The sequence below is a fragment of the Sarcophilus harrisii genome, chromosome 4 (genome assembly GCF_902635505.1).
Source record: "Sarcophilus harrisii chromosome 4, mSarHar1.11, whole genome shotgun sequence".
Taxonomy (NCBI): Eukaryota; Metazoa; Chordata; class Mammalia; order Dasyuromorphia; family Dasyuridae; genus Sarcophilus; species Sarcophilus harrisii.
The window spans coordinates 286,193,600-286,220,585 of record NC_045429.1 but is presented as its reverse complement, the minus strand read 5'-3'; the positions used below and the strand labels follow the sequence as shown (position 1 = coordinate 286,220,585).

Below are 26,986 nucleotides of genomic sequence, written 5' to 3'. Positions count from 1 at the left end.
TGACTTCACATAGGGTTGTTCAATTTCAAAGATTTGAATAGTTCCAAGAGAAAAAGGAGGGAATGTAATGTTAAAGGTCATTTTTAATGGGGTGATCAGTTCCTCCATTTGTCCTACTTCGTATTCTGCCTTAAGGTTATGACCATCCCCTCTTAATGGTTGAGATAAAGGTGTCATAGACATTCCTTAATGTCATTAGAATATCAGTAACCTCCATCTATGAGGGTATCCCCACCTAGGTATCTGCATTATGTCATTGTTAATGTTACTCCATAAAAGGCTTAGGATACTCAGGGCTAGACCCTTTGAGATGATAGTCTCGTCTAGCCCTGGGATCCATTGGTCCCAGTATTTCTCTCCATTTAATAAATTATTGAATTGGTCTCTAAAAAAATAAATAAATAAATAAATAAATAAATGTTGTTTCTGTTTAGATCATTTTTGCCATTATATATATAACCCTTGGCTTTGACTTCTTTTCTGTGAGTCAGCTCATATACGTATCCTAGTGTTTCTCTGAATTCCTTATAATTTGTCATTTTGTCAATGACAGCATCATATTCACACTCTATAGTTAGTTCAGTTCAGTCACTCCCCCAATCAATGGGCTCTTACTTTGTTCCCAATTTTTTGCTACCACAAAGAAGTTGGCTAGGAATATTTCTGTATATAGGGGGTCTTTCTTATATCATTAACCTTCTTGGAGTATAAGTCCAGCAGTGGAATCACTTAGTCAAAGGGTAGAAGCAGTTGGTGACTTTTCTCATAATGAGTGACATAATTCTAAATTGCTTTTCAAGTTTTGCTCAACCAACAGAAAGAAATATTAATGTATATAATGTAAACTTGAGTTCCCACATCCCTTCCAATACTGAATGCTCCATTATGATGGATAGTAGATAAAACCTCAACATATTTTAATTTGCATTCTCTTATTATTTGTGATTGGTTTTCATGTTTGTTGACCAATTTTATTTCTTCTGAAAACTGTTGACTTCTTATCTATTTGGGAATGAAAATTAATGTTTCAATTTTTCATGTAGCTTGGTTATCAAATTTTTTGCTGAGTTGTTTTTCAATCATGTCTGACTCTTCATGACCCTACTTGGGATTTTCTTGACAAAGACACTAGTGTTTTGCCATTTCCTTCTCCAGCTCATTCTATAGATAAGGAAATTGAGGCAAAAAGAGGTTATGAGTTCATCATAAAGGTATATGGGTAGAATCATCAATTTTATATTACATTAATAGGACACAACTATGACCAATCCACATTGCTCCGATCTTTAAATTTTCCTTTATTTTATTTATTTATTTATTTTTGGGCTGAGGCAATTGGGGTTAAGTGACTTGCCCAACCAAAGACTGTTGAGAAGGATAGAGGAAGCTTGGGTAGAGGAAGTATCCTCCATTGAAAGTTTATTGTATATGAACAGACAATTTTCAGATGATGAAATTGAAACTATTTCTAGCCATATGAAAAGATGCTCCAAGTCATTATTAATCAGAGAAATGCAAATTAAGACAACTCTGAGATACCACTAAACGCTTGTCAGATTGGCTAAGATGACAGGAAAAAATAATGATGAATGTTGGAGGGGATGTGGGAAAACTGGGACACTGATGCATTGTTGGTGGAGTTGTGAATGAATCCAACCATTCTGGAGAGCAATCTGGAATTATGCCCAAAAAGTTATCAAACTGTGCATACCCTTTGATCCAGCAGTGGCTACTACTGGGCTTATATCCCAAAGAGATACTAAAGAAGGGAAAGGGACCTCTATGTGCCAAAATATTTGTGGCAGCCCTGTTTGTAGTGGCTGGAAACTGGAAGATGAATGGATGCCCATCAATTGGAGAATGGTTGGGTAAATTGTGGTATATGAATGTTATGGAATACTATTGTTCTGTAGGATGAATACAGAGAAGCTTGGAGAGACTTACATGGACTGATGCTAAGTGAAATGAGCAGAACCAGGAGATCATTATATGCTTCAACAACGACATAGTATGAGGATGTATTTTGATGGAAGTGGATTTCTTTGATAAAGAGAAGATCTAACTCAGCTTCAATTGATCAAGGCGGGACACAGAAGCAGCTACACCCAAAGGAAGAACACTGGGAAATGAATGTAAACTGTTTGCATTTTGGTTCTCCTTCCGGGTTATTTTTACCTTCTGAATCCAATTCTTCCTGTGCAACAAGAGAACTGTTCGGTTCTGCACACATACATTGTATCTAGAATATACTGTGACATATTTAACATGTATAGCACTGTTTGCCATCTGGGGTAGGGGATGGGAGAGGGGGGAGAAGTCAGAACAGTAATGAGTTGCAAGGGATAATGAAGTAAAAAATTACCCAGGCATGGGTTCTGTCAATAAAAAATTATAATTATTTTTTAAATGAATATTAAAAAAAAAAAAAGAAGCAAAAAAAAAAAGTTTATTGTATCCACAGAATGACAGGTCTAACCCCTATCCCTATGCCTTTAAATATATTTGTTCTTTCTTTCCACACATAGAGGAAGAGGAAATTCATTCAAAATAACCTCAAAATGAATGCAATGTCCAATTATTTATCTATCAAGTTACTTAATGATTAACTTCTCACTATTAATGTGAAAAGTACCCCTAAATTAGCTGTTTGAGTACAGTCAGTCTTGAGAAAAAAGCTAGAATTTTAAGAAAAAGCTGTAGTATACAATTGAAATAATACTGAACTATTTAATCAAGGCAGGGAAGTCAGGCTGGTAGAACCAGGGAGGTATTCTTATAGCAAGAGAGGAGGCAAAACATGCCAATAAAGTCAAACCTTCATTATCATTTTGACTATCATCTCTCCTCAGATCCTGATAGGGAAAACTTAAGACTCTGAATCCACTCTTGGAATAGTGACCTTAAACAATAACTTAAAAAAAAAAAAAAAAAAAAAAAGACATTAACATATACTTTACCACTACACCCTAAGAACCATGGGACTTTTCCATCTGTTTTGAAGCTGAATTGTTCCATGTATTCTCCCCACAGAATGGGAAGCTATTAGAAAAGAAGGATTGATTTCATTTTCTCTATGTATCCTCAGTGCTTACCCCAATGATTTGTACATAGGAAGTGTTTAAATGCTTGATTTCATTCATTAATTCATTCTTTTAGATTATTTTGTCTCATTTGGCATTGGCATAACCTCTATTATGCTCTATTTGCCTCATATTTATTTTACTGATTACAATATTTATGGCATTATGGTCATATTTAACATTTTTGCTCTTCTGAATTTATTAATGATTTCCCCCCCCAAAGCACGTGGTCAAATCTTGTAAAAGTAAATAGCTTCCCCAAGATTCCTGTTCTGTAATTGCCAAAGGTCTATAATATCTATTTTCCCCAATATTCTATTTATATCTTCAAATTCTTTCCTGTTTATCTTTCTGTTAAATTAACCTAAGTCAGAAAGAGGAATGATAATATCTCTAACAATTATTAATTATCTAGATTTTCCTGTAATTCCATTAACTTATTTTAAAGTTACTTAGGTGCTATGCTATTTAAGGACTCTGATGTGGATATTTAATACTGATAGTTTCATTATGAATGATGATTTTAAGCACATTCCCTTGCTTGACTCATTTTTAATTGTATCTATTTTTACTTTGGCCTTGTCTGTGATTAACATTGTTGCTACTGTTTCTTAAGATACTGCTGTAGTGTGATATATATTACTCCAATTTCTTATTTTAACTGCATAAATCTTGATTTTGAGTGTGATTCATTATCAACAAATGACTGGATTTTGTTTTCTAAAGCACTATCACTGTTACATTTTATGGGTGATTAGCTCAATGACATTCAAAGTTAAGATTACTATTTATTTATTCTTTCACGAAATACTGGTTAAAATATTTCTTCTCTTTCCCATCTCTTGAAATTATCCCCTTTTTAAAAATACTATTTTAATTTTTAATTTTAATTAAATTTTAATACTCCCTTCCAAATACCTTTTCTCCCTTCCATAATCAAAAAGTCATAAGCATAAGCAACAAAGCATTCTGAGAAAAAGATAGGAAGAAAGAATGATTAGGTGGGTCAAACCACCACTACCACCTTGACTACCACCTCCCATCAGAACTTGGTATAAACAACCTAGCCCAGAACCTAAGAACCCCAGGAATAGCAATGCCTCTCAGGCTACCAATGCTTCTTTCTTGATGGTCTTTGAAGTTATTATAGAAGAAAACAACCCTTCTGTCGATGAAAATCATGATCATAACCAGAATTTATACAGTTTTAAAATTTGCAAAGTATTTAATAAATATCACATTTTATCCTCACAACAACCCCGGAAGGTAGCTGCTATTATTACCATTTTACAGATGAGGAAACTGAAGCAAACATTATCATGCCCAGGTTGACAGCTACTAGTAGTGTCTAAGGGTCAGAACTGAATGCATACTCTGATTCCTTAGGAATCAGAGATACTTAAGACCAGGAAACAAACGTTCTCAGTTTGAGCTCCAAAAATATCTGCATAATCAAATGGCAACAGGCAGATCAGTTACTTAACACTTATACCTGGTAAAACCCTAAAAATCACACTAGGCTGAATAATGATTAAGAAATTACTACTTCCGGGAAGGTCTTTATGACCAAAGCAGAACTAGAGATCATTACTGATCACAAAATAGAAAATTTTGATTATACCAAACTGAAAAGTTTTTGTACAAACAAAACTAATGCAGACAAGATTAGAAGGGAAGCAATAAACTGGGAAAATATTTTTACAGTCAAAGGTTCTGATAAAGGCCTCATTTCCAAAATATATAGAGAATTAACTCTAATTTATAAAAAATCAAGCCATTTCTCCAATTGAAAAATGGTCAAAGGATATGAACAGACAATTCTCAGATGAAGAAATTGAAACTATTTCTAGTCATATGAAAAGATGCTCCAAGTCATTATTAATCAGAGAAATGCAAATTAAGACAACTCTAAGATACCACTACACACCTGTCAGATTGGCTAAGATGACAGGAAAAAATAATGATGATTGTTGGAGGGGATGTGGGAAAACTGGGACATTGATTCATTGTTGGTGGAGTTGTGAACGAATCCAACCATTTTGGAGAGTAGTTTGGAACTATGCTCAAAAAGTTATCAAACTGTGCATACCCTTTGATCCAGCAGTGTTACTACTGGGATTATATCCCAAAGAGATTATAAAGAAGGGAAAGGGACCTGTATGTGCACGAATGTTTGTGGCAGCCCTTTTTGTAGTGGCTAGAAACTGGAAACTGAATGGATGTCCATCAGTTGGAGAATGGCTGAATAAATTGTGGTATATGAATATTATGGAATATTACTGTTCTGTAAGAAATGACCAACAGGATGATTTCAGAAAGGCCTGGAGAGACTTACACGAACTGATGCTGAGTGAAATGAGCAGGACCAGGAGATCATTATATACTTCAACAACAATACTATATGATGACCAGTTCTTTTTTTTTTTTTTTTTTTTTTTTTTATTTAATAGCCTTTAATTTACAGGATATATACATGGGTAACTTTACAGCATTAACAATTGCCAAACCTCTTGTTCCAATTTTTCACCTCTTACCCCCACCCCTCCCTAAATGGCAGGATGACCAGTAGATGTTAAATATATTAAAATATAACTTAGATACACAATAAGTATACATGACCAAAACATTATTTTGCTGTACAAAAGAATCAGACTCTGAATTATTGTACAATTAGCTTGTAAGGAAATCAAAGATGCAGGTGTGCATAAATATAGGGACTGAATTAATGTAATGGTTTTTAGTCATCTCCCAGAGTTCTTTTTCTGGGTATAAGCTAGCTCAGTTCATTACTGCTCCATTAGAAATGATTTGGTTGATCTGATTTGCTGAGGGATGGCCTGATCCATCAGGACTGGTCATCATCTAGTATTGTTGTTGAAGTATATAATGATCTCCTGGTCCTGCTCATTTCATTAGCATCAGTTAAGTGTAAGTCTCTCAGGCCTTTCTGAAATCATCCTGTTGGTCATTTCTTACAGAACAGTAATATTCCATAATTTTCATATACCACAATTTATTCAGCCATTCTCCAACTGATGGACATCCATTCAGTTTCCAGTTTCTAGCCACTACAAAAGGGCTGCTGCCAAACATTGTGACACATACAGGTCCCTTTCCCTTCTTTATAATCTCTTTGGGATATAATCCCAGTAGTAACACTGCTGGATCAAAGGATATGACAGTTTGATAACTTTTTGAGCATAGTTCCAAACTACTCTCCAAAATGGTTGGATTCGTTCACAACTCCACCAACAATGAATCAATGTCCCAGTTTTCCCACATCCCCTCCAACAATCAGATGATGACCAGTTCTGATGGACCAGGCCATCCTCAGCAACAAGATCAACCAAATCATTTCTAATGGAGCAGTAATGAACTGAACCAGCTATGCCCAGAAAAAGAACTCTGGGAGATGACTAAAAACCATTACATTGAATTCCCAATCCCTATATTTATGCACACCTGCATTTTTGATTTCCTTCACAAGCTAATTGTACAATATTTCAGAGTCTGATTCTTTTTGTACAGCAAAATAACGTTTTGGTCATGTATACTTATTGTGTATCTAATTTATATTTTAATATATTTAACATCTACTGGTCATCCTGCCATTTAGGGGAGGGGGTGGGGGGGTAAGAGGTGAAAAATTGGAACAAGAGGTTTGGCAATTGTTAATGCTGTAAAGTTACCCATGTATATATCCTGTAAATAAAAGGCTATTAAATTTAAAAAAAAAAAAAAAAAAAAAAAAGAAATTACTACTTCCACACTAATATTGCCCCTCTACACACACAGGCCCACTGGCAAAAGGAAAGGGGACTGCTAGCAAGTCAAGACCAGCTGAGACAAACTTTCCAGTTAACCAGAGAAACACCTCCCCCCCACCCCCTCCAGAGAAAGTTTTCGAGTATCCAAAAGCAGCAAGAAGAGAAGGCTTCTAAGAGAAAGTCCTAGGAGAAGATCAAGAAAACACAGTAAATAATTTAGGAGTCACCAGGAGTAGCAGCAACTACTGCAGGCATAGCAGCACTATTATTCGGATACCCCAAGCCAGGACCCATGGGCTTCAAGGTCTCTAGATGAGGCTATAGATCCTGAGATGCTATAGAGAGTCTGGAGACTCAACACTCTAAACCCCAGATAATCAGTAGAAATAATCATGGGAGATAGAAGTTAGTATAGAACCCATGTAATATTAGTAGAGATCAAGTAGGGGCAATAATCCCATCCAAAAATCCTGCAGGGGGTGAAGCATGATCTTAGCACAAAAACTTAGGAACTAAAGATTTTTGAACAACAACAAAAAAAAGACTAACACTATAAAGAATTGTTATAGACACTGTATACCAAGATAAGGTAAAAATGGGTACGTGATTTAGACATAAAGGGTGAAGCCATAAGCAAATCAGGAGAACAAGGATTTTATCCACCAGATTGATGGAATAGGAAAAAATTTTTGACCAGACAAGAAATTTATGAGATATAAAATGGACAATTCTACTTATATTAAATTTTAAAGTTTGTATACACAAACCAAATGCAACCAAAATTAGAAGGAAAGCAGTAAGCTAGGAAACAATTTTTACAGCATGTGTCTAAGATAAAAGGCCTTATTTTTCAAATACATAGTAAACTAAGTCAAATTTATAAGACAAGTCATTCTGCAATTGCTAAAAGGTTAAAGGATATGAATAGGCAGGTTTCAGATGAAGAAATCAAGCTATCTAAATACTCAATTACTTTTAGAGAAATATACATTAAAACAACTCTGAGATACCATTTCACACCTATCAGATTGGCTAATATAACAGAAAAGGAAAATGATAAATGTTAGAAAAGATAAGGGAAAACGGGGATACCAATGTGTATGTTGGTGGAGTTGTTAACTAATCTAGTCATTCTGGAGAGCAATTTAGAACCATGCCCAAAGGACTATAAACTTATACCTTACTGTGATTTTTAAAAAGTTCTTTGTAAACCGTTGCCTTTCCTACTTTTCTTCTTTGTCATTTTTCCAGTTAGGTATTGGGAAATGAGTACCTACTCCTTGTTTCAGGCCTCTTCATACTGGGATGAGGATATGGAGCCTGCATTAAATATAAGTACAAACTGGAAAGCGTGCAATGCCAGTTTTTTATTTATCCAACTACTTAAAGAAAACTTCCTAACATCCAACACCCGGCCCTCTGTTTTGGAGAGACATAGAAATTGACTCCATTCAAGGACTCTATAAGGTCTTTTTTTATTTTAAGAAGCATGAATTCCCAACTTCTACTCCCATGCTCTGGAGTAGCTAAATAGTGTAATAGAGTAGCAAAGTCAGTGCAGGATTGAGTTCAAATATTGGGCTTCAGCCATGTAAACTTGTGCAAGTCATTTAACTTCTGCCTGATTAAGCTTTTTCATCTAATAAATGGAGATAATAATAGCAACTACCTCTCAGGGTTATTATGAAGATAAAATGACATATTTGTAAAACATTTTGCAAACCTTAACACACTATAAAAATGCCAACTGAATGAAGTGAAAAGAACCAGGAGATAGTCGTACACATTAACAGTAACACTGTGTTGTATACTTATATTGTATTTAATTTATACTTTAACATATTTAACATGTATTGGTCAACCTGCCATGGGAGAGGAGGAAATGGGGGGAAGGAGGAGAAAAATTGGAACAAAAGGTTTGGCAATTGTCAATGCTGTAAAATTACCCATGCATATAACTTGTAAATAAAAAGCTATTAAAAATAAATAAATAAATAACACTGTGTGATAACAACTATGACAGACTTAGCTCTTTTCAGCAATACAGTGATTCACGACAATTGCAATAGATGAGGATAGAAAAAGCCGTTCACATCCAGAGAAAGAATTATGGATACTGAAAGCAGATTGAGGCATATACTATTTTCATTTTATTTTTGTTTTTCTTTTTCACAGTTCTTCCCTTTCACTCTGATTTTTCTTTTACAACATGAATGATATGGAGATATATTTAAAATAATTATACATTATAACCTATATCAGATCACTTGCTGTGTTGAGGAAAGGAAGGGAAGGAGAAAGAAAAATTTAGAACTCAAAATCTTATAAAAATTTATGTTGAAAACTATCTGTAATTGGGAAAAATAAAATACTAATAAGTGAAAAAAACACCAGCTAATTATTATCATTGAGGCAAAAATCCTTTCTCCCTTCCTTTCATCCCTTTTTACTTCAGAATCCATATCTATCCTTCTCTGACTGCCTATTTTAGTATGCCCTGGAACCCTTGGTCTACTATTTTTTTTTAAATAATATTTTTTGTGTTTAAAATGATTGTACATGTAAAACCTACATCAGTTTGGCTGATGTAGGGACAGGGGAGGGAAGAAGAAAAAATTTAGAATTTTGTGTATAAAATGATTATACAGGTATAATCTACATCAGATTGCCTGCTATCATGTGGAGAGGGGAGGGAAGGAGAAAAAATTTACAACTCAAAACCCTACAAAAATGAATCCTGAAAACTAACTCTACATGTAACTTGAAAAATAAAATACTATTGAGAATAAATAAATAATATTTCCTCCAATTACATGGTGAAACAACTTTTAAATATTTTTTTTTAAATTCTGAGTTCTAAATTCTTTCCTTCCTTCTTTTCCCTCCCTCTTCCCTGAAATGGTAACTAATCTGTTATAGGTTACACATGTGCAAAATCATGTAAAACATTTCAATAGTAGTCATTTTTTAATAAGATGAAAGAAGGAAGAGGGGGGAGGAAGAGAGAAGGGAGAGAAAGAACAGAAGGAAGGAAGGAAGGGTGGGAGGAAGTGAGGGAAGATAGAAAGAGATTGAGGGAATGAGAGAGGGAGGGAGGGAGGAAAGGAAGAAGAGAGAGAAAGGGGGAAGGAGGAAGAAAGGAAGGAAAAATAGTTTGCTTCAGTCTATATTCAGACAATATTCTTTCTCTGGAGGAAGATAACCATTTTTCATCAGGATTCCTATTGAACTGTCTTGGATCACTGTGTTTCTATTAAGTCCCTTTCATAAAATATCTTCTCATTTCACATTTTTTCCATTATTGCAATGACTCTTTCAGGAGTAGGTCCTCCCTTCATCTCCCTCCAACACTCTAAGCCACCAGTGGGCATACTTTTTGCTCTTCATTCTCACTTTCACACTGCCTTTTCTCACCTTCATTTAGCAACTCTTCTTCTTTTGATATTTATTAACCACATCCATGTCATGAATACAAATACTTGTTCCAAGACATCCTCCTTTGTTTTCAAGTGTTTTTCTCCTCACTCCTTTCTTCACACTTGGGGCACTCATATTCATGTCAAAGTCCACTTGAACATCCTGGCTTTTGAGTTGATCAACTTCTCAGTTCACTATCACGCTACCTCAGTTACCTATAAAAATGGTCATTTCTTCCAATCTCACCATCACATTCTAACTGCTATACCTACCTACCAAAATGTAATTCTAATAGGACAGACTTGGAGCCAGGAAGATGGAGTTTCAAATTTAACCTCAATTGTTTACTAACCATAATGTTCTTAGGACATTTCTATGTTCCTCAGTTTCCTCATCTGTCAAATGAAAGGGAGGGCTGGATTCAATAGTTTCTGAAGTCTCTTCTAGCATGAAATCTATGATTCTGCCATCTTTGAAATCTCTTTCTGATTATGACACTTTGCCTCAATGTTCCTAAGCTTAGACTTTGTCCTTATCATTCGTAACTTTCTTAACATGGCCTACCATGACTCTATGCCATGGAGTCATCCTTGATTTTTCCTGCTCCCTCACTGGCCACATCTTGTCAAGTCAATGTTCCCAGAATCTATCAACTTTAATCACTTTTGCTTCACTTACATGGCAACTATTCTGGTTCAGGTCTTATCTTTCACCTGAACTACTCAAATCTCCTGATTGACTGATCTCCTTATATAATGGGGTTTTCCTCTCCAATTCACACTTCACATAGCTGCCAAATCAAGTTCCTAAGACACAGGTCTAATTATGTTGCTCCCCACTCCCTCATTCAAAAATCCTTAGTAGTTCCCTATTGCCTCTATTACAAAAAACAAACTTCTCATCTGGCATTTAAAGCCCAGTACATTCTGACTCCAGCCTGTTTTTCCTATTATTTCCTGTGCATACAGTATGTTACAACCAAACTGTACTCTTAAGTCGTTCCTCAAACTCAAGTATCCTCTCTGTATCTTTATACAATCATTGGAATGTATATTCTTCTCAACTCACCTTGACTTCTTAAAATTTCTAACAGTCTTCAAGAATCAGCTTAGGTTGGTGCAGCTAGGTGTAGAAGTGGATAGAGCACCCTTAAAGTCAGGAAGATCTTAGTCCAAATCTGACCTCAGACACTAAACAATTACTAGCTGAGTGACCCTGGGGAAATACTTTCCTGATCCTATTAGGGATTAGTTTTTTCTCCCTATTAAAATGGCTTTGTATTTATTTTTCTGTGTACATATTATATCTAAAAAATATAATGTAATCTGATCAGGAATTGTTTCATTTCTATGAATCCCCAAGGTCTGCCTCGAACAAAGTTTTGTATACAACAGGCACTTCACAAATATTATCTGAATGCAATTTCTTCCCCATCTTTCACAGGAAGTAAGAAGAACTGGATTCTAAAATCTGGTCAAATAGGTTGATCTAGAGCAGGTCACTTACCCTCTTGGCTTTAATTTTCCTTACCTATAAAATATGATCTATAAAATTAAATCAGATTACCTCTACAGGCCTTCTAACGCTGACAGCATCCGTTCTGTGATTTTTAACTCTCTATAAACCTTCACTCACAGAAATTCCCAGTGGAAAAAAGATAATTAGTGGTTATATTTCTTGCATTCTTCCCAACCCGGTTAACGATCACAAATCTGAGAAAAGTCAAAAAGTAGTTTCTAATCAGAAAAAAACAAATCAAGGCAGTAGAGTAAAAAGCATCCTAAATTTTGGAATTAAAACGCTTAGTTTGACACTTTACTGACACTCAGTTATGTCACTGTGGACACAACCAACCTCATTTTCCTCAACCTGTAACTTGGGGATAATAATGATGAGGGTAGGCGCCCCTCAATTCCTGGTCAGAGAGCCAAATGATAAGGTTCAGCTCCCCTTGATTCCTGGTCAGGGAGCCAAATGATGAGGTTTGGTGCAGGGCAGGGAATTGTGGGAGCCCCCTTCTGGCAGTGCAGGTCCTTCGTAAATGAATTTACAAATCCAAAAAAGTTAAACTGGCGAAAGAAGTTTATTATTAAAGATCTAGCAGAGAATGTTTCTAGCAGAGAAATCTAGACAGAGATGTGAATAAGGTCTTGTTAGGGAAATAGGTGAGAAAGATAAAGAGAACACTGAAAGAGAATGTCTTTCAGCAGGCAGAGAGTCCCTCATAGGTAGCAATGCAAGGGAGGTCCCTTGGCCTGGCATGATTCCTCCTCCACTGCCAAGGATTGAGCCCAGCTTCCCCCTTTTATATAATTGAAACCTTGGCTAGAAGCTGGGGGCAGCTCTTAGTAGGGCTGGGAGCAGTTTGAGCTGGAATCAGAATAGAAAATCTTGGAATTGAATGAGTGTCTTTGGGCTAATTTCCAACTCAATAGAGTTCGATAGAAATTTCTATCTCCAGCTTGGGCTAAGTAGGAATGGTCCTGGACTTAACTAGTCCCATCCAGATAACAGAATAAAACCACTTTATCTTGATTCCCTTGGGTGGGTCTGAGAGAGAAGGAGAATTCCCTCTCTCCCTTTGCTAATAATACTTATAGAATCTCCTTCATGGGGCAGTTTTGAAGAAAATACTCTATAATACTTTTTTATAGCCTAAAGGGCTATAAAATATGAGTTATTGAAACTGGTAAAATGGATTGCATGCTGAATCTGGAATCAAGAACATATGAATTCAAATCTAGCCCTCTGACACTTATTAGCTGTGTGAACTTGGGTAAGTCATTTAACCATGTTTTACTTCAGGTTCCTCATCTTTTAAAAGGTGAAAATAATACCCCTCAGGTTTCTATGACAATAAAAAAAATCGGTAAAACTTTTTAAACCTTAAAGCTATATATGATTATTATGATAATGATTATCTTCTGGATTGTGATTTTATTATATATAAATATAAATCCTGAAGGACTCCTCAACACCTATTATCACTCCTCAATACCTATTATCTCACCAGATTTCTATAACAACAATAAATTAATATAGTGTTTGTAGCTAAAGTGTTCCTTTACTGGGAATCCATAGACTTTTATTTTTGTTCAACGTCTTTTTTCTTTTTCTTTTTTTTTTTTTTAATTTAATAGCCTTTTATTTACAGGTTATATGTATGGGTAACTTTACAGCATTAACAATTGCCAAACCTCTTGTTCCAATTTTTCACCTCTTACTCCCCCGCCCCCTCCCCCAGATGGCAGGATGACCAGTAGATGTTAAATATATTAAAATATAAATTAGATACACAATAAGTATACATGACCAAACCGTTATTTTGCTGTACAAAAAGAATCAGTTTTGTTCAACTTCTAATACTTACTTGTGCAAGATATTAAAGCACTCCAGGACTTAAGATTTTTTTCCATGTGTCAAACAGAAGGAAAAAACCATACCCTATATATTGTTTTAGGCTGTCATCAGGATAAAATTAACAAACTGAGAAGCATTATCGTGTCAATAAAAATAAGTCAACATTTATCACAAAATTGGAGTGATACATTAGAGAATAAAAAATGAAAATCCAGGTCTCTTTACACATCATGACTTCACTATTAGCTGCTGGTGCTAGCTAGTCCAAGCACGGGAATCAGGGATGGAAACAAATCTCAACTGATTAATTAACATGAGAAATCATCAGAAAAACAATTTAAAACTTCCTCCTCTTTAGGGAAATAGGGGGTCTCTTTTCACATCCCAGATTATGGAATCAGATCCAGATTGGTTACCCGATCAATTTTAATTAAATTTCATTTGCTTAAATTCAAAAATGGAGTAAATAAACTAATTATATAAGTTACTCAGAATCTGAGTTACAAAGACAAAATACATTTCAATCACCCTCCCTCTCAGCACTAAAGCTAAACAGAATCACCATTTGTAAACTGCTCTCTAGTGCCCTCTCATCCTTCCTCTTCTCTGTCCTCCCTTTCCCTATCCCCTCCCTTCCCCCATTGCTGAGCCCAGCTACCTCTTACCTAATCACTTTTGTCTGTTTAGTGCAGTGGAGAGAATGTTAGATTTGGAGCTGGAAGAATAGGGTTCAAATAGGCTATCTAAATTCCCTGGGCTGTGGTTTCCTAATTTGGCAAACTGGGTTAAATTATATTATTTGTAAAATCCCCTCCAGCTTCAAATTCTATGAATTTATCTCCTTTTCTTAGTCTCCTCCTTCAATTTGCACCCCCCATCTCTATTTTACCAGAAGACACCAAAGGTTCTTCCCTTATTAGCCAGCCTTAGCTCAAATTCCTGTGGCCTTGAAAGTCTGAACATCCTGATGCAACTAGATCAGCAAATTCTAGTTTAACCTGGACACCACCCAAGTTGATTTTCTACTTTCCAAAACCAACTGCTTTCCATTCTTTTTTTTCCTTATGTGATATTTAGTTACACCCAAAATCAAATCCAGACAATGTGTTATGTGATGACAGGGCCTTAAGCTGGACAGCATGTGACCAAAGTGTTCTTTCAGATGCTATCACTCCCGCCGTTTGGTAGGATCAACAAAAATAATCTCTCTGGGCCTCAATTTCTATATCTATGAAATGAGAATTTTATCTATCTTGTTCAACTCATAGGATTTTTTGTAGGAATCAAATGACAACAATTATGAGGGAAAATGCTATGAAATTAAAATTCACTTGACAGATTCAAAGCATTAATAATAATGAGGAAAAGGAAAGAGAAGAGGGGAAGAGGAAGGACAATGGGGCAAAAAGGAATGGAGAATTCACCTTTTTTGTTTTTTTGGTTTTTTTTAAAAGCATACAAATTCACATACCGTTGTCTCAGCAGGGTATACAGTGTGTGGAGTGCAAAAAATACTAGTCTCAGAATCAGAAGACCTGAGCTCAAGGCCCAGATCAGGGACACCCTCAGTATATGACTCTGGGCTCACATATCTCTAAGTGCCTCAACTTCCTCCTCTTCAGGAGTGCATGAGGTTGTTACATCTCTTAAAGTAGTGCATTTCAAACTTTAAAATGCCTTATAAATCAACGGTAGTAGTACCGTGTCTCAGTATTGACACAGAATTGTCAAAACAATGTTTACCACTCCTTCTGGTTTCCTCATGGAGAGTAATTTCTATATCTTTTGAGAGGGGGAATGGGAAAAAAAAACATAGTAAATATTTATGGAAAAATAATTGACAAGAAGGAGGAAGTCATTGCTAATCTAATAAAACCTTTTCCTATTTAATAGCATTTTACCACTTACAAAGGTCTCAATTTTGTTCTTCAGGACAACCCTGTGAGGGCAGGAGGCAGGGCAGATATTATCCCCACTTTACTTGTAGCACAAAGGGGTAAAATAATTTCACCAGGTTCACAAAACGAATATATGGCACAGTCAAGGCTCAAATCAAAGTCTCCTGACTCCTTTCCATTACAATACATCTACCTTCCAGAACTGCGCCTATATCAAAGATCAGCAATCCTATGGTTCTTTATGAGTGGCCAAACCAGGTCATTTTGAAAAACAAAAATAATGCAATCAGACCTCTCCACAATTTCCCTTATAACTCCATGCCCTGATGCTTCTAAGAAACATATTGCAAAAGCAAGTAGCTGAGCAACAAGGGATAGCTACACCACCACCTGGAAAAGCAGAGGTTAAGAGAAAAGGGAGAAACCCAGAGAGCTGCCAGAGCCCTAACCCATCATCAGGGATCCATACGTAATACAGGCAGCCCAACCCCGCCACGGATGCCCGCATTTGGATCTTCCAGATCTTGGCATTGGGGTGGGGGATGTGGGGGTGAGGAGAGGAGACGGACAGTGAAGGGGGGGAGACTGGAAGAGAATTATTAAAGCTTTAACCTTGACGGCCTCTACTCACCAGCTCGGAGCACAAGATCACGGCTAGGTGCGTGGGAAGGGAGGGGGGCGGGGAAAAGGAAACGACGGTTCGGACCCCAGACCTTTCCAGCTGTGGCTCCTATCTTCCAGGAACAGAAAGCTCACAAGAGTCTCCACCCACCAGACGCTGCACTCCAGCCAGCCCGGAGCTCATATTTTCTTTTTTAACAAGGCCAGTCCCAGGATTGGCTGTGACCAGGTAATATCTTCCAATCACATTTTGAAGTTTCTTGAAGTCACCGGTTACTGGGTAGGGAACCGAGGACAGCTTTGGTAGGAAAAGAAAACGGAAATTGGCTCCCTTGGGTATAGGATTGGAAGGAGGTTGCTGTTCCCCTAAAGCCAGTTTTTGAAGCTGAAAGGTCTTCTCACTTTTCAATTTGTCTCTAGAAGAACGTGACCATTTTGACAGCCCTTCGGAGCTTGGAAAAAATCATTCCGAGGACAAGAAAAAAGAACTTTTTCTGATTCGCATTTCAATACCCCAGAGATAGTTTTCAGTTCCCTCCTTCTGCAGACAGTAAAAGAGAGGGACTAAGAGGCCAATCCCTGCACCCCGCTGGACAGACATCTAGACCCAGATGGACATGGGAAGGGTCACAGGTCCATATAACTCGTGTTAATGATAATTCGCCTTAATATAACACTTGCAGAATGTTTTCATTGAAACATCTGTTTGATACTAATAATATTAGCTTTAAAATGACCAGCAGGCTGAATACAGAGAGGTTTGGAGAGACTTACTTGAACAGATGCTGAGTGAAATGAGCAGAACCAGGAGATCATTATATACCTCAACAACAATACTATATGAGAGTCAATTTTGATGGAAGTGGATGTCTTCCACAAAGAGAAGATCTAATTCAGTTCCAATTGATCAATGATGGACAGAAGCAGCTACACCCAGAGACGGAACACTGAGAAATGAGTGTGGACTATTTGCATTTTTGTTTTTCTTCCCAGTGGAGGTGAAGTGGTTGTGGTCCCTTTAAGAAACTGATTTGTGATTCTTTCAAATTAATTTGTGATTCAGAGGATTCCCAACCCCTCCTGGCTGATACATTATCAATTCAGAAAGTTAGGACCTTTGATTCACAAATCCTGGTCAAAAGCACCCCTTCTGAATTCCAATAGGAGATCTGGGCTTGTCCCAGCCCCCACAGGATCTGAGCCAATTTGGGACTCCACCCACGGGCCCGTTAGCTAAATCTCTCATTAAAAAGAGCCAAGCAGGAGTCCCTCTGGGCAGAGGTTCCAAACATGCCAGCTATGCTATGGTTGGCATCCCAAGGACCCTCTGCCCACTGGAATACTGTTTCCAGTGCCCTCTTCTTTTTACTTAACACCTTTTACTAACTAGACTCTAATCTTACTTCCAATCCCCATAATAGACCTCTTTTATCAATCTAGGTTTTTGGTTCTGTAAATTCCTTTACAGGGGACTCTTGTGCCGCCAGAAGGGAGTCCCAGAACTCTTTACCCTTGCGCTGCCATTAGACCTCATTTAGACCTTATTTACCAGAAACCCTAATTTCAACCCAACCCAATTCTAACCAAATCTACATCTCATCAGAGGGAGGGAAGGGAAAAGTCGGAACAGAAGTGAGTACAAGGGATAATGTAAAAAAATTACATATTGTTCTGTCAATAAAAAGTTATAATAAAAAAATTAGCTTTATTTAGCTAACATTTATAAAATACCTACTATATGTTAGGCACTGTTCGGAAGACTTTAACAATAATAGCTACAGAGCTTACTATGTCCCAGGAGCTTTACAATTATCACCTCATTTGAGCATCAAAACAAAAAACTGAGGCATAGAGATATGAAATGACTTCCTCAGCATCACACATCCAGTAAGCATCAAAGTGGAAATTTGAAGCCAGGTCTCTTGGAGAAAGAACCTCAAAAGGTTTTGTAGGTCACATAAAGGTTCAAGAACCCCGACATTATGGTGGGAAGGCAGCCTCTATAATATAGGCTGATTAAGTGTAGCGTATAACTTGATTTTATCAGCAAGCCTAAGAAATGCTTATATTAGCCTAGAGTAATGTCTATAAAGAAGATACTCTAGCTGTGATCCCCAGGAAATTAAGTTCAAAGATAAAACTAACCTTGAAGGCATTATTTAGTTGAGTATGACCCTGACATATAAGAAGAAGAGCTTGGTACTTAAAGCAAAAATCTTCTGCAAATGAAAAGCTTGTTTTAACCAATGCTCCAGAAAGAACAGGAAGAGAACATGTTGTCCACTCTAGAATAAAAAAAGATTTGGAAGATTTGGGGGTTTTATGTCTCTTCCCTCTACTAAAAGGGCAAAAAAAGTTATGAATAGAAAGAGTGAACCCATTCTTCTCATTAGCACTCCAGTTAAGTAGTCCAGCTGAATCCAAAAGCTGGAAAGAGAAAGAAGCTTTACAATTTCATACATCAAAGATCATTGCCTAGCAACGGCCAGCAAAAAACCCAAGTCCGGTGGAGAAACATTCAGCAAATAAAAGCATCTGGACAAAAAAATATACATTTAACAGAAATCATATGCTCAGGGGAGAATGAGCAGCCCCAAAAGGAATGGAACATCAGAAGACTGACAAGTGCTACAATGTTGGAGATGTGAATTATCCCCCCCACCATTTGTCCTACCTATGTGTGCTCTCTATGTGTCCTTTCATCTGTGACAAGTCACTCTTGTTCCTTAATGCATACCTTTTACATGGGCCCAGACCAAATTGATTTTCTATGTTTGTGTGTTTTCATAAAATGTCTTTCATCATAGCTAGAGAACTTCTCATGATTTAAGAAAATTGAGAATGCTCTTTTGATGATATAGATTTTTTTGGCAGATGTTAAAGGAAAAACGAAAAAAGAACCTATTTTCATTTAGTTACCTGAACAAAAAACTCTATTCTAAACACTTTATGAAATCTTTGGAAAGTATTTGAAAATTGATTTCTAGGCCTCTCACTGAAGATAAAGAAATAATGTATTAAGTCAAAACCCTTTTAATCAAAGAGGAGTATCTAAAAACAGATTGTCATTACTGACTCTAAAGGATTCAAAGTCCATCAACTGGGAAATAACTAAACAAATAATAGTAGATAAATATGGGGTCATAAGGAACAATATCTATAAAAAATTCACAAAAGCTTTGGAAGAGATACAAACAAATGCAGAGTAAACAAACCAGGAAAGCTACATGACCACACCAATGTAAAAAGAAAAACAAGAAAAACCTAAATACTAATCAATTATAGTGAACAAACTTGGTCCAGAGAAGAGATGAGAAAATGTATTTCCCTCCCTTTCTTATAGAAGGAGAATGATAGCGATGAAAAATTACATATACAATAAGATTTAATCATAGGACCACAGTCCTAGAATTGTGAAAAGATTAAAACTAATATTGCCTCTGGGTGCTATTGTATAGATTTCTACTGTATATATTGGTTCTACAATGTAATTGAGTTTACACTATATTGATTTTTATAAATGAATTTGCATCTACCTAAAGCCACTTTTCCATATCCTTGAGATGAACTCAGGAATTTAACTTTCTGAATTAGCTTAAAGTTAGTTTAAAAGAAGATTCAATAATTTTCTCACAGCAGTACTCCCTGGGATATTTCCTAAATATGTTTGTTTGTTAAGCCCCACAAATCAGCTTGTTAGCATGTCTTCTCTCCTTATCTAGCTGTGTATTTGGGGGTAGTTTTTAATCTCTTCTAAGATGACAGTAAGGCAAGAAACTGTGATCTCCTAGAGCAAAGAATACAAGATGAAATTGGTTTCCATAAAAGAATTAACATTCTTTGTAGAAAGGGACTTGGTTAGTCTCACTTGAATGCCAGCCTTATCTTTCTTAGTATACTGAATCATAATGTTTCTGCCCTGACCCTACAATCACCTTTTCTCCATAGCTATTCAAGACCTCGTCTTTGTTGTGTGTCAATAATGAGGGTTCTTTCCTTCTCTTGAGGTTGCCGGCTTTGCTGACATTGCCAATCTGACACTATATGTTTCTGTATCAATAATCTGATCTTGCTGGGAGTCTGTATTCAATTTTCTCAAAACAACCAGAAATCCTTAGATGTCATCTAAAAAAACTTCCTACATTATGGGTCATGACCCCATATGTGAGTCATGAAAAATTTGATAATAATGAAAGATTTCTGAACACACAACAACCAAAAATTAATTAAAAATCAAATGTATAATGAATCTGAGGTATTTCTGGGAGCTCTTGCCCATGTTGCATCATGAAACTTCAATGCAGCCTTGGTTCTGAACACAGCATGTATACTTTGTACTTTGAACTGCACATGCCATCATGCCAGTTAATACTAACAAACACTCTCAGAAAGACCTCGGCACAGATTTGAGACTATTATATTTTGTGAATTGCAGTGTTTTTACTTTATATAGAAGTGTTTTACAGAACATAATAGTTTAATTACAGAAAAAAAAGACTTTTAATTATTTTCCTATCATCATTCCTCAGCATGTATCAGATCAATATATATTTGGATTGTATTGTGTTAGAATATTTTCTAACAATTTAAAATTCTAGCAATTTAAAAATTGCTGTTATCTCCTCCTTTTACAGAAACATGTGTTTAATTGTAGCAAGTAAAGACCATCAGGGCTGTATGTGTGAATATCAATTTTAAAATTAAGCACATATAGCAGGAAACTGGAAACTGAGTGGATGCCCATCAGTTATAGAATATTATTGTTCTATAAGAAAAGAGAAGCAAGATGATTTCAGAGAGGCCTGAAGAGACTTACATGAACTGATGTTAAATGAAATGATCAGAACCAGGAGATCACTGTACATGGCAACAAGATTAATGATGATCAATTCTGATGGATGTGGTTGTCTTCAACAATTCAGACCAGTTGTAATGATCTTATGATGAAGAGAGCTATGTACTCTCAGAAAGAGGACTATGGGAATTGAGTGTGGTTCACAATATAGCATTTTCAGTCCTTTTGTTGTTATTTGCTTACATTTTATTTTCTTTCTCATTTTTTTGATTTGATTTTTCTTGTGCTGCATAATTGTATAAATATATATATATATATATACATATATTGAATTTAACATATATTTCTACCATGTTTAACATATTGGACTACTTGCCATTTAGGGGAGGGAATAGGGAAAGTGGGAAAATTGGAACAAAAGGTTTTGCAAGGATTAATGTTAAAGAATTATCCACACATATATTTTAAAAATAAAAAGCTTTAATAAAAAGAATGTAAAAAGAAAAATAAAAAATAAATGAAGTACATGCAAATGTAATTTCATAAACTAAAAGTAGTTATTTATTTGAGAAATGATTAGCAATAATTATATTTTATTTTTTAGTTATGGATAAGTGACTAATTGTAGTAACTATTTTTAATACACATTGTTTTATGAATCATGTTGGGAAAAATCAGATCAAAAGGGAAAATCCATGGGAGAGAGAAAAAAAAAACTGAAAAAAGAAGTGAACATAGCATGTGTTGATTTACATTCAGTCTCCTTAGATCTTTTTCTGGATTTAGATGGCATTTTCAATCCAAAGTCTTTTGGGATTTCTTCAGATCACTGCAGTGCTGAGAATAACCAAGACTTTCATATAGTTGGTCATCACACATTCTTGCTGTTATTGTGTACAATCTATTCCTTCTGTTTGTTTTGCTCAGCATCAGTTCGTGTAAATCGTTCCAGTCCTTTCTATAATCAGCTTGTTTGTCATTTTTTATAGAACAATAATATTAAATTACCTTCATGTATCACAGCTTGTTCAATCATTCCCTTTGCAATAAGTGGCTAAATTTAGAAAGAAGAGGTAAAAATAATGATGAAAATGTGCAGTTTTCACTACCAGATTGCAGTACACCTAAATTGACAAGAAAAAGAAAATATATTGTTTTTTGCAATAGGGGTTTAGGTCTAATAATGATGATGGTGTGGAAAAATCTCTTTGCTTAATTTGTAATGAAGTTTTGATTGCGGAGCGCATGAAACTAGGCAAATTAAAATGATATCTTAATATCAAATATGCAGTATACATCAATAAACCAAAGGAATAACTTTTAAATTCTTCAAATGAAGAAAAACAGTATTTTGAGAAATGTGTTACTGTCAACAAAAATTATTTACCTGTATCTTATAAAACTTATTTAATTGCAAAAACTAAAAAGCCCTACACAAGAGAAAATCTCGTGACTGCTATTAAAATATCTGAAATAGTTCATGAGAAAAAGTATAGGGATAAAATTTATAAAATTCCTTTAACAAATAATACTATTTCCCAAAGAATTTCTTAAATTAGTAATGACCAATTCCAGCAGTTTATTAACAGGCTTAAAAGAGTTTACAATTTAGAACTGATGTTTCTAACATGGCATAGTTGTTACTTTATGTAGGATATGTTTATGAAGGAAGCATACATGAGGAATTATTATTTTGTCATCCTTTGGAAGGGCACACAAGAGGGGAAGATATACATCTTAAAGTCAATTTTTCACAAATGAAGATTTACAGTGGGAAAAATGCATTGGAATCTGTACAGATGGTACTAGAGGAACAATGAGCAACAATGTTGGATTTGTTGCAAAAATTAAAACTGATAGAAAAGAACAAATCACTTTTACTCACTGCATGATCCATCAGGAGGCACTGCAGCAAAAAAATATTTATGGAGATAGACGTACTTCTCAAAACTATCAAAATCATGCCCTTAACAGTTGTTTGTTTTCAAACCTTTGCAGAGACATAGACTCTGATTACAAAAGCTTATTACTTTATGTAAAGGTAAGATGGCTCTCAAGAGGTCAAAGTTTAAATAGATTATTGAAATTAAAAGATGAGGTTGTTTTATTTTTAACTGAGCAGAAATGAACTTTGTTAATTTTTTTTTCATAATAACTCAAGGTTTTCAAAACTGTGTTATTTGTTGGATTTTTTAAAAAAAAACTCAAGGATTAAAATGTCACTTCAAGGAAAAAATTAACATTTATGTTAAAAGTTAAAATTAAAAGTTTTACTAAAAAAAATTAACATGTGGAAGAATAGAATGAAAAATGGTTCCTTAGAAATGTTTATCGCCAACCTTTATTCTAAAATATTACGTTGAGTTCATAAATCATATCAAACTGAAATTTAAAATGCCACTAAAAGTTCAAGGAGAATTTGCCAAGTTATGAAGTGACACAACTTTAAAATTTGAGTTTCCTAAAAAATCACTAATTGAATTTTGACTTGGGATTAGGACAGAATATCCAACAATTTCTGAAATGTTCCTATATGTTTATATTTTAATTTTTATTATATTTAAAAATATGTTTATATTTTTGCCATTTTGTGCTACATATTTATGCAAAGGGGCATTCTCAGCATTGACAATTATAAAAATTGATTAACTCTAAAAAACACTGAAGATGTTTTATATCTTGAAGTATCAAATATTCTACCAAGAGTCTTTATGTAAAAATAAACAAGCACATCAATTTCATTAATATACAAATTCTTTTCATTTTTAATAAATGGTAAAATTATATGTATAGCAAAGAATTGTTTTAAATTTATGATTTGTTATCACTAAATGTTTGATTTGTATATCTGTTTTATATACTTATATATGGGGGGAAATTTTTCAATTACTCAGGCAAAGAGGGATCATAGGTGGAAAAAATTTAAGAAGCCCTGACCCAGTCATTTTACAGATAAGGAAACTGAGACCCAGAAGGTTAAGTGACTTACCTAATTAGCTAGATGGCACAATAGGTAAAACACTGGACCTAAAATCAGAAAGAGCTGAATTAAAATCAGCCTTAGACATTTAATAGCTATGTGGCCCGGGTTTTGTCATTTAATTTTTGTCTCAGTTTCCTTACCTACTTCCTAAATTTGTTAGAAGGATCAAATGAGATATTTGTAAAGTACTTCACAAATTGTAGAGTACTATATAAATGTTAAATATTAATATTTCTCAGGGTAAAAGAGTCAGTAAATAATAGAAATAGAATATGAACACAGGGCCTCTGAATCCAGAATCAGTGCTCTTTCTATGGTATCACCTGTGATATGTTTATTAGTTTTGGTGAACAGCTTTTCCCCCTCTTTATTTTTCCTTCTTTGTTACAAGAAAATATTTGCTAGGTAAGGAAATGAAAAAAGATATAAGCAAACATAAGAGTGATAGATAAACAAGTGATCAATAAAAATTAAAATTTTGAAAAAGAAAACAAAAAGACATTAATAGGATCATGACCACCTAAAGATACTGATATAGCCCTCTTGTGATATTTAAAAATTTTGAGACCTAGTTTCTGAATAATTTAAGCATTTTATTAATAAGGCTAGCACATTATTAATAATAATGGTCATTTGGCCATCTTTTTTAGGCCAAAGATTCCCTACTGGCAGTGGGTTCAAAGTTTATGTCTTTCAAAGAATAGGTGTTCCTGAAGGTGCCAATCAACTCTGACTGATTAATATAGCAGGAGGTGGACTATATTAAAATGAGGGTCGTAGGGTATGTGACTTAAGTCACTTAAATCCTAGTCAAAGAAATGTCAATTTCTGGATAACCAGCCTCCACAAAAGGGAAAATCACAATTTCTCAGTCTTGTCAGAGTATAACAAAGAGCAAAAACATGGTACAAGAATATACCAATTAGCCATAAAACATTGACTATCTGATTAAATCTTCACCTGGGTAAATCATTAAGAGAAATTTCCTATACTGGTTGGTTTCTGAAAGTGGAAGTAGAAAAGGGGAAAAACCTTGGCCTTAATATAATAGTTACTAAGTAGAAGACAGAAAAACTCATTTCTCACACTGTACTTGTCATGGCATGGACTTCACTAATGCAAGCTAAAAAAAATTCTCAGAAGACCCAGATACCTTCTAGGGAATAAATAAGCCAGCACAGAATATAGGCAATTAAACTGAAGTTTATTTCTCCACTCAAGAATTTGACACACATTATTACTAGATGATAGATACCCACAATTGGGTAAGTTTTGGTAAGACACTAGGGAAGAAAAATTATTCATTAAAATGCTTATGCTGAAATTTATGTAATGACCCCCATTGCCTCCAGTTTGCAGACAATTTTTTTCTTTCCTTTTCTAAGCTGTTGACTCTCTTATGCATTTTTCCTTCTACTTCTCTTATTTGCCTTTTAAAGTCTTTTATGTGCACTTCCAAGAAGCTTCTTTGGGTTTGAGACTAATTCATATCACTATTTGAGATTTCTTCTGTGGACATTCTGTCCTCATCTGAGTTTGTGTTTTGGTCTGCCTTGTCAATATAGTAATATTCTATGGTCAAGGTTCTTTTCTGTTTATTGCTCATTTTCTTTCCTTTTCTTTTGGTATTTCTTTTTTCTTTTTTTTTACTTTTAAAGTAGAGCTCTGATTCTAGGGTAAAGGGGGTGCTGTCCCAAGCTTCCTATGCAGCTCTGACCCTTGGTTTATGAGCACAGGAGCCCCTTATGTTTGCAGGAGGTAACTTTGCCTGTTCTTTTCAGGAGACTCCTGTTTTCCCAGAGATTTCTCATTGAACTAGAATTGGAAGCTGCCCCATTGATTTGCTTCTCTACTGAGGCAGGACTGAGAATCTTAGATACTGATTTGCTGCGATTAAGATCTTATCACTAGCTTTCTTACAAATTGACTGAGCTGAGCTCAACATCCTTTTCATCTCAGTAAGATTGACTCTTTCTTGAAATTTTTTCAGCTATCTTGAGCTGGAGCATGGTTTCATTCCATCACAGGTTCAGAGGCTTGATTCCATGTGGTTTTCAAGGGAAACTCCAATAAGTAGATTTTACAGGGAAAATTTAACTTCAAGGACATGACTGGGATTTCTGACAGGGCATGACAAGGTGATAAGAGGGTAGATCTCAGGGATTTGACATAATTTAGATTTCAGACTGGAAGACTTCTCCAGAGGATGGCACCATAGAGCTAATCTGTCAGGCAATATTTTTTCCCTCAGAAATGAATATAAACTGTTTGCATTTTTGTTTTTCTTCCCAGGTTATTTTTACCTTCTGAATCCAATTCTTCCTGTACAACAAGAGAACTGTTCGGTTCTGCACACATATATTGTATCTAGAATATACTGTGACATAGTTAACATATATAGGACTGCTTGTCATCTGGGGGAGGGGGTGAAAGGAGGGAGGGAGGGGAAAAGTCGGAACAGAAGTGAGTACAAGGGATAATGTTGTAAAAAAATTATCCAGGCATAGGTTCTATCAATAAAAAGTTATAATAAAAAAAAAGAAAGAGTCCCCCCCTTAAAAATATATATTTTCCCTCAGTTTCCTCTTCTGTAATATGAACTAAAGCAGAAATAACAAACCATTCCAATTATCTTTGCCAAGAAAACTCCAAATAGGATCATGAAGAGTTGGACACAACTGAAAAATGACAACATGACAACCTGAATGTTAGGAAAATCACTTTAATGACTGAATGGAGAATGAATTGGAGAATCTTGAAGCAGGCGGACTCACCAGCAGGCTATTGCAATAATGAAGGCATGAGGTGTACCACTAGAGCGATACAATGTCAGAAGAAAAAAAAGGTTGTTAGCTATTGCAAAGGTGAAATTGGTAGACCTTGGCAACAGTTTGGATATATAAAGGGTAAGAGATAGTGCAGAGTCCTGAATGATTCCTACATAATGAGTTAAAGGACTTAGGAGAATGGACTGCCCTTTGGAAAGGTAACAGTAGGGACAAGTTTAAGAGGAAAGGTAATTTAGATATCTACTAGACATACAATTCAAGATGTCTAAAAGGCAG

At 35.3% G+C, this 26,986-nt stretch overlaps 1 protein-coding gene across 3 annotated transcripts in view; it reads right to left on the bottom strand.

The window, feature by feature from the left end:
• The window catches only part of TRIM26 (tripartite motif containing 26), an 80,621-nt gene that overhangs the window by 20,158 nt on the left and 33,477 nt on the right, over positions 1–26,986 (bottom strand). For 2 of the 3 annotated variants that reach the window (XM_012548897.3, XM_003768881.4), the window contains exon 1: positions 16,154–16,310. The exons of the other annotated variant lie outside the window; for it this stretch is intronic. The gene's annotated coding sequence lies outside the window, so the exon portion shown is untranslated. Of the gene's footprint in view, positions 1–16,153; positions 16,311–26,986 lie in introns of those variants that run through there. 3 annotated transcript variants of the gene reach the window in all.